The sequence below is a fragment of the Triturus cristatus genome, chromosome 3_2 (assembly GCF_964204655.1).
Source record: "Triturus cristatus chromosome 3_2, aTriCri1.1, whole genome shotgun sequence".
NCBI classification, from domain to species: domain Eukaryota; kingdom Metazoa; phylum Chordata; class Amphibia; order Caudata; family Salamandridae; genus Triturus; species Triturus cristatus.
Genome location: NC_140584.1, coordinates 327,153,004 through 327,170,693, shown reverse-complemented (window position 1 = coordinate 327,170,693; position 17,690 = coordinate 327,153,004).

Sequence of the window (17,690 nt, the reverse complement as noted above, 5' to 3'; positions counted from 1 at the left end):
GGCGGAAATACCTGGACAGACCGTCAGCGTTGGCGTGATCTGTGCCAGGACGGTGTTCCACCGTAAAGTCCATACCCTGTAGGGAGATGGACCACCTCAACAGCTTTGGGTTCTCACCCCTCATTTGCATCAACCATCTGAGGGGCCTGTGGTCCGTCTGAACCCGGAAGTGAGACCCAAACAAGTAGGGTCTTAGCTTCTTCAGCGCCCAGACCACAGCAAATGCTTCTCGCTCAATTGCACTCCACCTACTTTCCCGTGGAAGTAACCTCCTACTGATGAAGGCTACGGGTTGGTCCCAGCCCTCCTCAGTCATCTGTGAGAGAACAGCCCCTACACCATGCTCTGAAGCGTCTGTCTGCACTAGGAATTCCTTGGAGAAGTCAGGGCCAAGAGCACGGGCGCCGTGCACATGGCAGTCTTCAGGGTGTCGAAAGCTTTCTGACAGGTGTCAGTCCAGATCACGTTCCTGGGCTGCTTCTTGGAAGTCAGCTCTGTCAAGGGGGCAACAATCGTTCCATAGCCCTTGACAAACCTCCTGTAGTACCCAGTGAGCCCCAGGAAGGCCCTCACTGCGGTCTGCGTCTTGGGGGGTTCCCAAGCCAGGATGGTCTCAATTTTGGGTTGCAAGGGTGCCACCTTGCCACTCCCCACTTGGTGTCCCAAGTACACCACGGAACCCTGCCCGATCTGGCACTTGCTTGCCTTGATCGTGAGGCCTGCTCGGCGCAGAGCCATCAACACTTCCCAGAGGTGGCGCAGGTGTTCGGGCCAGGTGGCACTGAACACTGCAATGTCATCCAGGTAGGCGGCACTGAACGCATCCAGCCCAACCAGTACCTGGTTGACCAACCTCTGAAAGGTGGCAGGGGCATTCTTCATTCCAAATGGCATGACTCGGAACTGGAAGTGCCCATCTGGTGTAGAGAATGCTGACCTCTCTTTGGCCCCTTCGGTCAAGGCGATCTGCCAGTACCCAGACGTTAAATCAAACGTGCTGAGGAACCGGGCAGCCCCTAGCCGATCAATGAGCTCATCAGCTCTGGGGATGGGGTGCGCGTCAGTCTTAGTTACTGAATTGAGTCCTCTGTAGTCCACACAGAACCGGAGTTCAGGTGTGGCTCCCGGCGCAGCAGCTTTGGGGACCAAGACCACGGGGCTGGACCAAGGACTGCTGGAGGACTCAACCACCCCTAGCGCAAGCATTTTGGAGACCTCCTCCTTGATGCAAGCTCTGACCCTGTCAGTTACCCTGTAAGCCTTGTGCTTCACAGGTAAGCTGTCTCCTGTGTCCACATCATGGACGCACCAATCTGTGACACCAGGAACCAGGGAGAACCTATCTGGAAACTGCCCCAGCAAGTGGCGGCAATCTTCCTGTTGTTCGGGCGTCAGGGTGGGTGAGAGGTTAACTCCATCCACTGACCCATCTTTCTCAAAGGCTACTAAGAGGTCCGGAAGAGGCTCGGTCTCCTCTTCCATTCCATCATCAGTGGCCAGCAGCATGCCCACTTCGGTCCTCTCTAAGTGGGGCTTAAGGCGGTTAACATGTAGGACCCTTAAAGGGTTCCTGGGAGACTGCATGTCCACCAAGTAGGTGATAGGACTTTTGCGCTCCACAACCTCAAATGGACCTGTCCACTTATCCTGAAGTGCACAAGGCTCCACTGGGGCCAAGACCCACACCTTTTGTCCAGGTTGAAGCTCTACCAGAGTGGCATTCCGGTCGTACGACCGCTTCATCTCCTCCTGGCTGGCTTCCAGATTTGCCTCAGCAAGTTGCCTGAAATGCCTAGTCTGGTTTCGGAAGGCCAGCATGTAACTGTATACATTCTGGGGAGGTTTCCTGGGAGATTGCTCCCAGCCTTCCTTTACCAAACTCAGAGGTCCTCTTACCGGGTGACCATACAGAAGCTCAAAGGGGCTGAACCCTAGAGACTTCTGTGGCACCTCTCGGTAAGCGAAGAGCAGGCATGGCAAGAGGACGTCCCACTTACGCCTCATTGGACCGTCTAGGCCCATGATCATGCCTTTGAGGGTTCGGTTGAATCTCTCAACCAACCCATTTCCTTGGGGGTGGTAAGGAGTGGTGAACTTGTAAGTTACCCCACACTCCTTCCACAGGGATTTCATATATGTGGATATGAAATTGGTCCCCCTGTCGCTCACCACCTCTAGAGGGAATCCCACTCGGGAGAAAATTCCCATCAGTGCTAGTCCCACCACGGGGGCCGTCACTGTCCTCAGAGGGATGGCTTCAGGGTACCGGGTGGCATGGTCCACCAAGACCAGGATGAACCTGTTGCCCAGGGCTGTCTTGGGGTCCAGAGGCCCAACAATATCAATACCCACTCGCTGGAATGGCGTACCGACCACGGGGAAGGGTTGCAGAGGAGCCTTGTGCTTCCCCCCGCTTTTACCACTTGCCTGGCAAGTCTGACAGGTTCGGCAGTAGGAATCTGAATTCTTGTGCATTTGGGGCCAGTAAAAGTGGGTGACAAGCCTGTCATAGGTCTTGTCCATCCCCAAATGTCCTGCTAAAGGCTCATCATGAGCCAGCCCCAGTAGGAAGGTTCTGAACTTCTGGGGTACCACCAGCACACGGGCTGACCCAGGTTCAGCAGCCTTACTCTCGGAATACAGGAGGTCACTCTCCCAGTACACGTAGTGTGTCTTGGCCTGAACACCATTGGCCTGGTCTGCAGCCTGCTGCCGCATACCCACGAGAGACGGGCATTCTTTCTGCTCCCTGCAGAATTCCTCCCTGGAGGGACCTCCTTCTTGCTGCCAATGGGTCAGCTCAGGCAGGTCTCCCAGTTCGGCAATCTGTTCCCCGGTAGGCTCCAGAGCATCCCCCTCAGGGTCTGCTTCCTCCTGGGCCGTGGGAACTTCGGGGTCGGTTTCCCGCGCCTCCTGCGCCTTCTCCCTAAGGCCGGTTCCTGGACCTCTCCCTCAGGCTCCAGGACCCTCTCAACACCCCTACTGGCTGCCATGGACCGGGTGGTCACGCACGCCCAGTCGGGTAGACCCACCATCCTTAGATGCGTGGTCTTCTCCACCTTTTCCCAAGGGGAGCTCTCCAGGTCGTTCCCTAGCAGACAGTCTACAGGCATGTCAGTTCTCACAGCGACTTGTAGAGTACCAGAGACCTCCCCCCACTCAAAGGGAACTTGAGCCATTGGACAACGACTCTCTATGTTGTCAGCATTGACAACCTTACAGTAGGCATTGGGTACAATCTGCTCTTGAGACACCAGGTGTTGCCTCACCGAGGTCACGCTGGCTCCTGTATCTCTAAGAGCCTCAACCTTCTTTCCATTGATGGTCACTACTTGCCCATATTTCTTAGTGTTAGAGGGTAAGTAGGTTTCAGGGACCATCTCGCTGTCTCCTAGCGAGACTAGGGTCATATGCGCGGGACCCCCACCCCCCTGGACTGCTACCTCCTCCCCAAAATTAACATTAGCTACTTGCCGGGGTGGAGCACCAGTGGGTGCGGTCTTACCAAACAGGCGACACTTAGGATCAGAGGCAATGTGACCCGGGTCACCACACCTGTAACAATTGAAGGGCCCCTTTGGAACAGGCCTACCTGTCGGGGCCCCGTTCTGCTGCGGGGGTGGGGGAGGCTGAGAACCCTTCTGCTGGTTCCCTTGGGAATTACTTTGGGGGCCTTTTTGGAACCCCTTCTGTTTACCCCTGTCCCCCCCACTCTTCTGCTGGGGTCCCTGCCCACCTTTGGCGCAGTCTCCCACTTGACCCTTGTGGACCCTGGTGCTGAGCCAGCGGTCCGCCTCCTCAGCAAGCTTCCTCGGGTTGGACAGCTTGCTATCAATCAGGTGCTGGCGTAGCTCAGGAAAACATTGCCTGGACAAGTGCTCCCATGCAATTAAATCAAGCAACCCTTGATAATCACTCACCTTGCTACCCTTCACCCAACCATCCAGTGCTCTGCAGAAAAAAGTTACATACTCCACATACGTACTCTCAGGGATCTTCTTAGTCTCCCTGAACCTCTGTCTGTATAGCTCAGGAGTTAACCCATACCTGGTCATTAAAGCTTCCTTCATATGGGGGTATGAGGCTTGGAGATCTAAGGGTAAATCTAACAGTGTGTCACGCCCTTCAGCAAGGAACCTTCCCCACAACCCCGCTCCCCAGTCTTTCTCAGGGACCCGGTGTGAAGACATGGCCACCTCATAGGCTCTAAACCACTGCCCTATGTCATCCTTTCTAAAATACTCCTTTACTACATCTTTGGGGATGTACACCTTGGACTCTACCTGCACCGGCGGAGTGCTGCCACCAGAAGGAGCGGTGTCCAAACCTTTCGCCTTCAGCTCCAACTCCTTCAATCTTATATCATGATCCATTTGGCGTTGTTGTGCCTCCAAGGCCAACTTCTGCTTTTCCATTTCCATTTGTCCTGCCAACTTTGCCATCTCCATTGCATGCGCCCTGTCTGCTGCCCTGTCTGCCAGCTCCTCTGGCGACAGGACTCTGCTGGGCTCCCCAAGGTTGTCGGGTGGAACGATGTCCCCCGCATTCTGTGGGTCTCTTGACTCCTTCCAGGCTCTCAACGCCTTGGTGTACAGGACCTTCCTCTTGAATCCAGCATGGGGAACTCGGAGTTTTACACTGTAGCCTTTCAATTGCTCTACTGAGTATCCCTCCAGTCCCTCCCAATCCACCTCATCTATTCCAGAAATCACAGAGAGTGCTCTTCCAGCAGGGAGTGAGCCAGGCATGGCTGAAGCAATGGTCGATGTCTCAACAGTTCAAAAATGAAAACCTGTGGCTGCGTTACTTGGTCTGCTCTCACTATCTGGTGATTAATAATTCACTGTATGCAAATTACAAATGCAAATCCGAAATCCCAGCCGCTGCCACCAATGTTAGAGTCGGGGATCTCTGATTGGCGCAAGTATGTCCTTGTGTCAAGCAGGGACCCTCTCCTCCACGTCAGGGCAAAGGATAACCCCTTTTGGAATGAGCCTTGCTCACCCTCTAGGTGCGTGGCGTGAGCAGCCAAGGCGATTCTTCAGGCGTTGTTGGTTAAGCAATTATAATCACACACACAGTAAACACATCAATCCCCCGAGAAACGGACACCAGGCTTAGGTATGTGAAAATACGCTCCTTTATATAAAAATAGTTATCTTAATATGCAGACTTATCACAAGACTAGTAACGTTGTTTGGATGCCACCAGGTTATAAAGCAGGCAAGCAGTTCTTTAAGCGGGTGCTTCTTTAGTCTTTTATCAATGTCACTTGAGGGATTCCAGTCTTGACTTACTTCAGGCCTACCGCGGCTCACGCATCGGCCGTGGGCGCGTCTGCGCCGTGCACAGCTCTTCCCGGCAGCTCCGGGGCGGCGGGAGGTGAGACGGGCGTGCGGTGCGGTGAGGATAACGGGGAAATAAGGCGGTGCGGGCCCCGAGCCCGATACTGGAACTCCTTTCGTGATGTGGGGAGTCGGCACAGGTCGGTGCGACTCTCAGCATGGGAAGTGCTCTTGGATCCTCAATCAGTGGGTGTGGGCAGGTAGGCAGGCGCGGCCAGCGACCGTCAGCACGGCGGTGCAGGGGGGTCTCCACAGCGGGGGCGGCGCGGCCTGAGATGTCCGGGGATAGCGAAGCGGGGTCACAGGGCACAGTCAGTGCAGCTGGGTGACCCGGCGTAGATCACAGTCGTCGGACGGATTCCGGCGGGAGGGGTGATAGCGCGTTCAGCGCGCTCCAGTGGCAGGCGGTGACAGGGGTGCAAGCAACCTAGCCCGGGGACAGAGAGCGTCTCCGGACGGAGCGGGGCTCTCACGGGGTTGAGGCAGGCAAGCTCCTGAGTGTCACGGCCCTAGGAGGGGCGATGAGGGGCGCAGTTTCTTTCCAGCGGGATGCACAACGGCTTGAATTGGAGGACGAGCAAAAGCACAGAGAACCCACTGGTCCTGGGGTTCAGTTCAGGGGGCAAGCTCAGATCAAGCCCTTGGAGAATGTTCAAGCACAAAGTAGCAAAGTCTTTTCAGCGAGTCTTTTCCTCTCCTTTCTCAGCAAGGCAAGCAGCAGGCCAGTCCTCCCAGCGTCTTCTTCTCCTTCTAGTCGGGCAGAGGTTCTTTGTGGTAAACAGGATTCTGATTTCTTAGGAGCCAGGCTCCTACTTTTATACAGTGATTCTTTTGTTCTTTAGCGCCAGGGGGCCTGGGCCTGGCCCAGTCCAGTTCTGGAGCACTTTGTTTTGGTGACTCTGCTCTTTCCTTTCAGCAGCAGGGCAGAGACATCAGCCGCTCCACAGGGGGCGGAGCCGGCTTTGTGGTGGCAGAGCACAGGTCTATTCAAGAGTCAAGGTGTACTCCTCCCACCCATCCTGGTGTAATCTCTCTACCCACCACCTGGCAGACAACCTGTCTCTGGGGATTCCCCAACCCTGCTCCTTATTGTTGCTAGGCAGAACACACACACACAGCAGAGGCGGACTGAAATGGCCAGGTCAGTAAATACTAACTTTCTAAAAGTAGTATTTACAAACCCAGGATATTAAAATAAACTTGACTACAAGAAGTATTTTATTATTCTGAGTTCGGGCATACCAAACTTGACATTCTACCATGCTCTCTGAGTCCACTGGGGTCACAGCGTGTAGTGACTCCAGCAGCCCATTCTGGCCTATGGAGAGCAGGTAGCCTTCAATAGTGAAAAACGAAAATGGCTGTAATTCACTACTAAGACATGCCACACACATCAGGGCATGTCCTACCTTATGCCTACAATGCACCCTGCCCTTGGGCCTACCAGAGGGGTGGCTAATATGTAGGTAAGGGAAGGTTTAGGGACTGGCAAGTGGGGGCACTTGCGCAGTCAGCGCGACAGTCCCAGACTGCACGCAGGGTCTGCGGTGGCAGACCCTAGACACATTTTACAAGGCCGCTTTCTGTGGGTGGCGCAACCAGCGCTGCAAGCCCACCAGCAGCATTGGCATTCACAAGCCCTGGCACCCCTGGTGCACTTTACTGGGGACTGACAGTAAATCCAATAAACCAATCATGAGCATCAATTACAGGTACACTTTACCTAGGGAGCACTTGCACTGCGGCACGGATTAGCCGTGGCGCAGTGCCCTGAGCGGACAACACCAGCAAAACATCGAGGCACACCATCAAAAAAGTGGAAGGGAAACTCACGCCAAGGTGCCAGGTCTAACACTACACCTTTTAGGCCACTCTCCACATTTACCACACCGGCTTAATTAAAATCATTGCTTATGAACAAATTGTTCTGAAAGAGACGATGGAGATTCTGGAAAGACACAAATACATCCAATACAACATGACTCTAGAAAAAACAAGCCTTAGAATCACTCAAACGAAACAGCAATATCGTCATTAAATCGGCGGATAAGGGGTGATCGATAGTGGTACAAAATAAGGATAACTACATGCAAGAGATCTTACTACAGCTGGGTGATCACAACAGCTACCAGCCCATTCCCAAGAATCCCACACCTGATATCAGGAAGCTGATCCAAGACCTCACCAGAAAAGGACTAGAAGAGTACCTCAGTGAACCTGAATGTGATTTTCTGATTCAAAAGAATCCCAGGATCCCCACCATCTATACCTTACCCAAGGTGCATAAAAACCTGGAGAAGCTGCCTGGAAGACCCATCGTTTCAGGGTGCAGTTTAATCTTGGAACCCCTGAAACAATATATTGATAATTTCCTCCAGCCATGGATAGAACAGACTAAGTTGTATCTAAGGGACACCATGCATATAATTCAAGTTGTTGAAAACCAACAGTTTGACCCGAGGACACAAGTTCTGGTCACACTTGATGTCTCTTCCCGTTATACCAGCATCCCACAGACCAAAGCTTTGGAAGTGACCAGATCAGTCCTGGACAAATGCTCTTCTCCTCACTGGGTCTCCACTGATTTCTTGATTTCATTGCTAGTAATAGCAATGTCTAAGAACTACTTGGCATTTCAAAATCAACACTATTTGCAGTGCAAATGTGTGACTATGGTGGCAGGGTTTGCTCCTAGCCTAGTCAACTTGTTCATGGACGCCTATGAAGATGACCACCTCTACAGTCTCGATAACCCCTACATAGATAACATCAATATGTGGAAGAGGTATATCGATGATGTGTTTATGATTTGGTCAGGCAGTGAAACATCATTGATTGAATTTTGTAATTGGCTGAATGGGAGATCAAGTGACATTCAGTTCACTATGTCATCGAGTAAGGAATCAATCAACTTTTTGGATTTGGCGTGATTTTTACCAACTTATACAGAGAGCCAACTGAGCGCAACACCTTTCTCAAATACAACTCAAACCACCCAAGGAGTCTTCGCGACAATTTGCTCTATGGGCAATACTTGCGCTTACGTTGCAGCTGCTCACATAGATCCAATTACTTTAATGAGTCTGACACACTCACGCAACGCCTGAAAGGCTGAGGTTATCCAATGGGCCTACTCAAACGTTCCAAGAAAAGGGCTTGGTACTGCCCACACAAAGCATTATTAGAAGTCAAGCCTAAGGCTAACCAAAGTGATAAGATAGTATGTGTGATGACCTACAACCCCAAAAGTCATGAGATTAAGAAAATAATCAAAAAGTTTTGGAATCTAGTATCAACAGAAATTGGCAACACTGAAGATCCACTATTGATTTCAAACGTGGAAGGAATGTCAAAGACTCTGTAGTTATTGCCTACCTGGAAACTCCCAAACAACTAGATTTAAGGATGCAACTAAACTTACCCCCTCTGACTGGTCACCACAAATGTGGTTGTTGTAAGACCTGTCCTTTAACAATTGAGTGTAATAGTTTTTCACATGCTAACTGCACCTACACATTGGCACATTTCACCAACTGCAATAGTATGAACGTAATTTACATAATCAAATGCCCATGCGACAAACTATATGTGGGGCAAACTAACCTAGAACATCATCCGGAAAGTCTCAAATGGACTGTTCTTGAGAAAGTACCCTTACATCCCAGAGGAGGCAATCTGCTAGCGTCGCTGAATTTCAAGGAATGTAAGTGGATCCATTAATTGAAAACAGTTACCTCTTTGGTTGAACGAAATGGAGGAGACATATAAACAAATGGGTCAACTAAGAAATAGATGATACTAGGTCCACATAACACCAGTAAGATTAATTGTCCCATCTTTACAACCCAGCCAAACATTGGCGCTATCACTTGGGGTGCTACAAAGGCCAATGTAGAGGCATTGTGGTTTATGCTGATGGATAAGGTATTTACCAGACCGTCCCAATCCCAAACACACAAACTATCTGGCATTTTCATATCACCTAGGATTTTGAACCAACCAATGTATAATCTATGGGCCCGATTCACAGAACTAATTTAAGACAAAATCCTAAACTTACTACCATTTTCGTATTCACAGAAGGCACTTACTCATTTTGGTATTTACAGAAGACACTTACTCACTTCGGAATTCACAGAAGTTAGGAGTCCTAATTTAGGACTCCTAAATGCCTTCAGTGAATACCGAAAGTCTTAAAATTAGGATTTTTCTCAGTTTCGGAGACCTAAAGTTAGGACTCCTAACTTTACTACTACTAAACTGAGAAAAATCCTAATTTTAAGGCTTTCGGTATTCACAGAAGGCATTTAGGAGTCCTAAAGTTAGGAGTCCTAACTTTACTACTACTAAATTGAGGAAAATCCTTATTTTAAGACTTTCGGTATTCATAGAAGGCATTTAGGAGTCCTTATCTTAGGAGTCCTAACTATACTACTACTAAACTTAGAAAAATCCTAATTTTAAGGCTTTCGGTATTCACAGAAGGCATTTAGGAGTCCTAAACTTAGGACTCCTAACTTCTGTGAATACAGAAATGAGTAAGTGCCTTCTGTGAATACCAAAATGGTAGTAAGTTTAGGATTTTGTCTTAAATTAGTTCTGTGAATCGGGCCCAATGTTTGTATTTAGATGTGTACTTGCTAATGGTTATGCCACATTAAAATATGCCATCTACTCTCCAGATTTGTAGAAGCCTAAAATGATGAAATTGTCTTTAATTTGACTTTAAAGATTGACAAATACATTCACTCTGGTTTTACTGATGGGCTGTTAACCATAATTTCAAGCACACAAATTGCACAATGTGTGTTTTGTCCATATAACAAACAATATTTTATAATCTAAAGTGTTGGATTATTCCATATGAAAAGTAATTTCTCTGATGTTCACACCTTGTTTCTAACAACTGCAATTATGCCACTCGCCTGACAAGATTGTAACAGGCAAAAACGTAAGAGTTGCCTTCAATCTGGTTTTACCTGCGTTTTGTCTAAGTTCATATTGAAATATTGTACCTGCTTTTTTTTGTTTGTGCAAAATTGTAAAATATTATTAATGATGTCGATATTTTGTGAAACCATCTAGATTTCAGGCGCAACTATGCTTCACTATATAGTCACGTTGTTCCTTGAATTATTGTGATTCAGAATCGGCAATGAACCGGAGAGTCTTTTTTCCCTTTTTGCCGCATTGACAACTGTCGGTTCTAGCTGCTGCACAGCACCATGAACGCTAGACAGGGACGTTTAACTGACGTATCATTTCCCATATAAACGATTGATTTCGTAGCCGCCAGCACAGAGCACAGGAATCTGCTGCCTGTCTGCCAAAATAAGGTAGTTTTCGCACTTGCGGCAGCGAGGCAAACATTTTTTTATCCCTCGTTTCTGAATCCCAAACTAAAGGTTTCCCATTTTTTGCCCACAGCAATTGTTTGTGTTTCACGATTCATTCGTGACCCCGCAGGTTGACAGCTCAATAGGATGCAACATGGAACGCGCTAAACCTCTAAAGCCTTAATGAATGTTTAGGTTCTGCAGTCTGCAGTTTATATATGTCTCGCTCATGTGGCAGCGAGGTATTTAAAGCCTCTGTTACAAATGGCTTTAGAATCCCATACTAAGGTTACCATTTCCTTGCCCACAGCGATTATTCCACGATTCATTTGTGACTCCGGTGTTTGCCAGCCAAACAGGAGGTAATACCGACTGCACCAAACCTCGATGATCGTAGGAATCACTGGTTTCCATCCCGTTACCAGGATCCGCATTAATTTGCCCCACACGCCCAGACGTTAAATCAAACGTGCTGAGGAACCGGGCAGCCCCTAGCCGATCAATGAGCTCATCAGCTCTGGGGATGGGGTGCGCGTCAGTCTTAGTTACTGAATTGAGTCCTCTGTAGTCCACACAGAACCGGAGTTCAGGTGTGGCTCCCGGCGCAGCAGCTTTGGGGACCAAGACCACGGGGCTGGACCAAGGACTGCTGGAGGACTCAACCACCCCTAGCGCAAGCATTTTGGAGACCTCCTCCTTGATGCAAGCTCTGACCCTGTCAGTTACCCTGTAAGCCTTGTGCTTCACAGGTAAGCTGTCTCCTGTGTCCACATCATGGACGCACCAATCTGTGACACCAGGAACCAGGGAGAACCTATCTGGAAACTGCCCCAGCAAGTGGCGGCAATCTTCCTGTTGTTGGGGCGTCAGGGTGGGTGACAGGTTAACTCCATCCACTGACCCATCTTTCTCAAGGCTACTAAGAGGTCCGGAAGAGGCTCGGTCTCCTCTTCCATTCCATCATCAGTGGCCAGCAGCATGCCCACTTCGGTCCTCTCTAAGTGGGGCTTAAGGCGGTTAACATGTAGGACCCTTAAAGGGTTCCTGGGAGACTGCATGTCCACCAAGTAGGTGATAGGACTTTTGCGCTCCACAACCTCAAATGGACCTGTCCACTTATCCTGAAGTGCACAAGGCTCCACTGGGGCCAAGACCCACACCTTTTGTCCAGGTTGAAGCTCTACCAGAGTGGCATTCCGGTCGTACCACTGCTTCATCTCCTCCTGGCTGGCTTCCAGATTTGCCTCAGCAAGTTGCCTGAAATGCCTAGTCTGGTTTCGGAAGGCCAGCATGTAACTGTATACATTCTGGGGAGGTTTCCTGGGAGATTGCTCCCAGCCTTCCTTTACCAAACTCAGAGGTCCTCTTACCGGGTGACCATACAGAAGCTCAAAGGGGCTGAACCCTAGAGACTTCTGTGGCACCTCTCGGTAAGCGAAGAGCAGGCATGGCAAGAGGACGTCCCACTTACGCCTCATTGGACCGTCTAGGCCCATGATCATGCCTTTGAGGGTTCGGTTGAATCTCTCAACCAACCCATTTCCTTGGGGGTGGTAAGGAGTGGTGAACTTGTAAGTTACCCCACACTCCTTCCACAGGGATTTCATATATGTGGATATGAAATTGGTCCCCCTGTCGCTCACCACCTCTAGAGGGAATCCCACTCGGGAGAAAATTCCCATCAGTGCTAGTCCCACCACGGGGGCCGTCACTGTCCTCAGAGGGATGGCTTCAGGGTACCGGGTGGCATGGTCCACCAAGACCAGGATGAACCTGTTGCCCAGGGCTGTCTTGGGGTCCAGAGGCCCAACAATATCAATACCCACTCGCTGGAATGGCGTACCGACCACGGGGAAGGGTTGCAGAGGAGCCTTGTGCTTCCCCCCGCTTTTACCACTTGCCTGGCAAGTCTGACAGGTTCGGCAGTAGGAATCTGAATTCTTGTGCATTTGGGGCCAGTAAAAGTGGGTGACAAGCCTGTCATAGGTCTTGTCCATTCCCAAATGTCCTGCTAAAGGCTCATCATGAGCCAGCCCCAGTAGGAAGGTTCTGAACTTCTGGGGTACCACCAGCACACGGGCTGACCCAGGTTCAGCAGCCTTACTCTCGGAATACAGGAGGTCACTCTCCCAGTACACGTAGTGTGTCTTGGCCTGAACACCATTGGCCTGGTCTGCAGCCTGCTGCCGCATACCCACGGGAGACGGGCATTCTTTCTGCTCCCTGCAGAATTCCTCCCTGGAGGGACCTCCTTCTTGCTGCCAATGGGTCAGCTCAGGCAGGTCTCCCAGTTCGGCAATCTGTTCCCCGGTAGGCTCCAGAGCATCCCCCTCAGGGTCTGCTTCCTCCTGGGCCGTGGGAACTTCGGGGGCCGGTTTCCCGCGCCTCCTGCGCCTTCTCCCTAAGGCCGGTTCCTGGACCTCTCCCTCAGGCTCCAGGACCCTCTCAACACCCCTACTGGCTGCCATGGACCGGGTGGTCACGCACGCCCAGTCGGGTAGACCCACCATCCTTAGATGCGTGGTCTTCTCCACCTTTTCCCAAGGGGAGCTCTCCAGGTCGTTCCCTAGCAGACAGTCTACAGGCATGTCAGTTCTCACAGCGACTTGTAGAGTACCAGAGACCTCCCCCCACTCAAAGGGAACTTGAGCCATTGGACAACGACTCTCTATGTTGTCAGCATTGACAACCTTACAGTAGGCATTGGGTACAATCTGCTCTTGAGACACCAGGTGTTGCCTCACCGAGGTCACGCTGGCTCCTGTATCTCTAAGAGCCTCAACCTTCTTTCCATTGATGGTCACTACTTGCCCATATTTCTTAGTGTTAGAGGGTAAGTAGGTTTCAGGGACCATCTCGCTGTCTCCTAGCGAGACTAGGGTCATATGCGCGGGACCCCCACCCCCCTGGACTGCTACCTCCTCCCCAAAATTAACATTAGCTACTTGCCGGGGTGGAGCACCAGTGGGTGCGGTCTTACCAAACAGGCGACACTTAGGATCAGAGGCAATGTGACCCGGGTCACCACACCTGTAACAATTGAAGGGCCCCTTTGGAACAGGCCTACCTGTCGGGCCCCGTTCTGCTGCGGGGGTGGGGGAGGCTGAGAACCCTTCTGCTGGTTCCCTTGGGAATTACTTTGGGGGCCTTTTTGGAACCCCTTCTGTTTACCCCTGTCCCCCCCACTCTTCTGCTGGGGACCCTGCCCACCTTTGGCGCAGTCTCCCACTTGACCCTTGTAGACCCTGGTGCTGAGCCAGCGGTCCGCCTCCTCAGCAAGCTTCCTCGGGTTGGACAGCTTGCTATCAATCAGGTGCTGGCGTAGCTCAGGAAAACATTGCCTGGACAAGTGCTCCCATGCAATTAAATCAAGCAACCCTTGATAATCACTCACCTTGCTACCCTTCACCCAACCATCCAGTGCTCTGCAGAAAAAAGTCACATACTCCACATACGTACTCTCAGGGATCTTCTTAGTCTCCCTGAACCTCTGTCTGTATAGCTCAGGAGTTAACCCATACCTGGTCATTAAAGCTTCCTTCATATGGGGGTATGAGGCTTGGAGATCTAAGGGTAAATCTAACAGTGTGTCACGCCCTTCAGCAAGGAACCTTCCCCACAACCCCGCTCCCCAGTCTTTCTCAGGGACCCGGTGTGAAGACATGGCCACCTCATAGGCTCTAAACCACTGCCCTATGTCATCCTTTCTAAAATACTCCTTTACTACATCTTTGGGGATGTACACCTTGGACTCTACCTGCACCGGCGGAGTGCTGCCACCAGAAGGAGCGGTGTCCAAACCTTTCGCCTTCAGCTCCAACTCCTTCAATCTTATATCATGATCCATTTGGCGTTGTTGTGCCTCCAAGGCCAACTTCTGCTTTTCCATTTCCATTTGTCCTGCCAACTTTGCCATCTCCATTGCATGCGCCCTGTCTGCTGCCCTGTCTGCCAGCTCCTCTGGCGACAGGACTCTGCTGGGCTCCCCAAGGTTGTCGGGTGGAACGATGTCCCCCGCATTCTGTGGGTCTCTTGACTCCTTCCAGGCTCTCAACGCCTTGGTGTACAGGACCTTCCTCTTGAATCCAGCATGGGGAACTCGGAGTTTTACACTGTAGCCTTTCAATTGCTCTACTGAGTATCCCTCCAGTCCCTCCCAATCCACCTCATCTATTCCAGAAATCACAGAGAGTGCTCTTCCAGCAGGGAGTGAGTCAGGCATGGCTGAAGCAATGGTCGATGTCTCAACAGTTCAAAAATGAAAACCTGTGGCTGCGTTACTTGGTCTGCTCTCACTATCTGGTGATTAATAATTCACTGTATGCAAATTACAAATGCAAATCCGAAATCCCAGCCGCTGCCACCAATGTTAGAGTCGGGGATCTCTGATTGGCGCAAGGATGTCCTTGTGTCAAGCAGGGACCCTCTCCTCCACGTCAGGGCAAAGGATAACCCCTTTTGGAATGACCCTTGCTCACCCTCTAGGTGCAGGCGTGAGCAGCCAAGGCGATTCTTCAGGCGATGTTGGTTAAGCAATTATAATCACACACACAGTAAACACATCAATCCCCCCAGAAACGGACACCAGGCTTAGGTATGTGAAAATACGCTCCTTTATATAAAAATAGTTATCTTAATATGCAGACTTATCACAAGACTAGTAACGTTGTTTGGATGCCACCAGGTTATAAAGCAGGCAAGCAGTTCTTTAAGCGGGTGCTTCTTTAGTCTTTTATCAATGTCACTTGAGGGATTCCAGTCTTGACTTACTTCAGGCCTACCGCGGCTCACGCATCGGCCGTGGGCGCGTCTGCGCCGTGCACAGCTCTTCCCGGCAGCTCCGGGGTGGCGGGAGGTGAGACGGGCGTGCGGTGCGGTGAGGATAACGGGGAAATAAGGCGGTGCGGGCCCCGAGCCCGATACTGGAACTCCTTTCGTGATGTGGGGAGTCGGCACAGGTCGGTGCGACTCTCAGCTTGGGAAGTGCTCTTGGATCCTCAATCAGCGGGTGTGGGCAGGTAGGCAGGCGCGGCCAGCGACCGTCAGCACGGCGGTGCAGGGGTGTCTCCACAGCGGGGGCGGCGCGGCCTGAGATGTCCGGGATAGCGAAGTGGGGTCACAGGGCACAGTCAGTGCAGCTGGGTGACCCGGCGTAGATCACAGTCGTCGGACGGATTCCGGCGGGAGGGGTGATAGCGCGTTCAGCGCGCTCCAGTGGCAGGCGGTGACAGGGGTGCAAGCAACCTAGCCCGGGGACAGAGAGCGGCTCCGGACGGAGCGGGGCTCTCACGGGGTTGAGGCAGGCAAGCTCCTGAGTGTCACGGCCCTAGGAGGGGCGATGAGGGGTGCAGTTTCTTTCCAGCGGGATGCACAACGGCTTGAATTGGAGGACGAGCAAAAGCACAGAGAACCCACTGGTCCTGGGGTTCAGTTCAGGGGGCAAGCTCAGATCAAGCCCTTGGAGAATGTTCAAGCACAAAGTAGCAAAGTCTTTTCAGCGAGTCTTTTCCTCTCCTTTCTCAGCAAGGCAAGCAGCAGGCCAGTCCTCCCAGCGTCTTCTTCTCCTTCTAGTCGGGCAGAGGTTCTTTGTGGTAAACAGGATTCTGATTTCTTAGGAGCCAGGCTCCTACTTTTATACAGTGATTCTTTTGTTCTTTAGCGCCAGGGGGCCTGGGCCTGGCCCAGTCCAGTTCTGGAGCACTTTGTTTTGGTGACTCTGCTCTTTCTTTTCAGCAGCAGGGCAGAGACATCAGCCGCTCCACAGGGGGCGGAGCCGGCTTTGTGGTGGCAGAGCACAGGTCTATTCAAGAGTCAAGGTGTACTCCTCCCACCCATCCTGGTGTAATCTCTCTACCCACCACCTGGCAGACAACCTGTCTCTGGGGATTCCCCAACCCTGCTCCTTATTGTTGCTAGGCAGAACACACACACACAGCAGAGGCGGACTGAAATGGCCAGGTCAGTAAATACTAACTTTCTAAAAGTAGTATTTACAAACCCAGGATATTAAAATAAACTTGACTACAAGAAGTATTTTATTATTCTGAGTTCGGGCATACCAAACTTGACATTCTTTCATGCTCTCTGAGTCCACTGGGGTCACAGCGTGTAGTGACTCCAGCAGCCCATTCTGGCCTATGGAGAGCAGGTAGCCTTCAATAGTGAAAAACGAAAATGGCTGTAATTCACTACTAAGACATGCCACACACATCAGGGCATGTCCTACCTTATGCCTACAATGCACCCTGCCCTTGGGCCTACCAGAGGGGTGGCTAATATGTAGGTAAGGGAAGGTTTAGGGACTGGCAAGTGGGGGCACTTGCGCAGTCAGCGCGACAGTCCCAGACTGCACGCAGGGTCTGCGGTGGCAGACCCTAGACACATTTTACAAGGCCGCTTTCTGTGGGTGGCGCAACCAGCGCTGCAAGCCCACCAGCAGCATTGGCATTCACAAGCCCTGGCACCCCTGGTGCACTTTACTGGGGACTGACAGTAAATCCAATAAACCAATCATGAGCATCAATTACAGGTACACTTTACCTAGGGAGCACTTGCACTGCGGCACGGATTAGCCGTGGCGCAGTGCCCTGAGCGGACAACACCAGCAAAACATCGAGGCACACCATCAAAAAAGTGGAAGGGAAACTCACGCCAAGGTGCCAGGTCTAACACTACACCTTTTAGGCCACTCTCCACATTTACCCCACCGGCTTAATTAAAATCATTGCTTATGAACAAATTGTTCTGAAAGAGACGATGGAGATTCTGGAAAGACACAAATACATCCAATACAACATGACTCTAGAAAAAACAAGCCTTAGAATCACTCAAACGAAACAGCAATATCGTCATTAAATCGGCGGATAAGGGGTGATCGATAGTGGTACAAAATAAGGATAACTACATGCAAGAGATCTTACTACAGCTGGGTGATCACAACAGCTACCAGCCCATTCCCAAGAATCCCACACCTGATATCAGGAAGCTGATCCAAGACCTCACCAGAAAA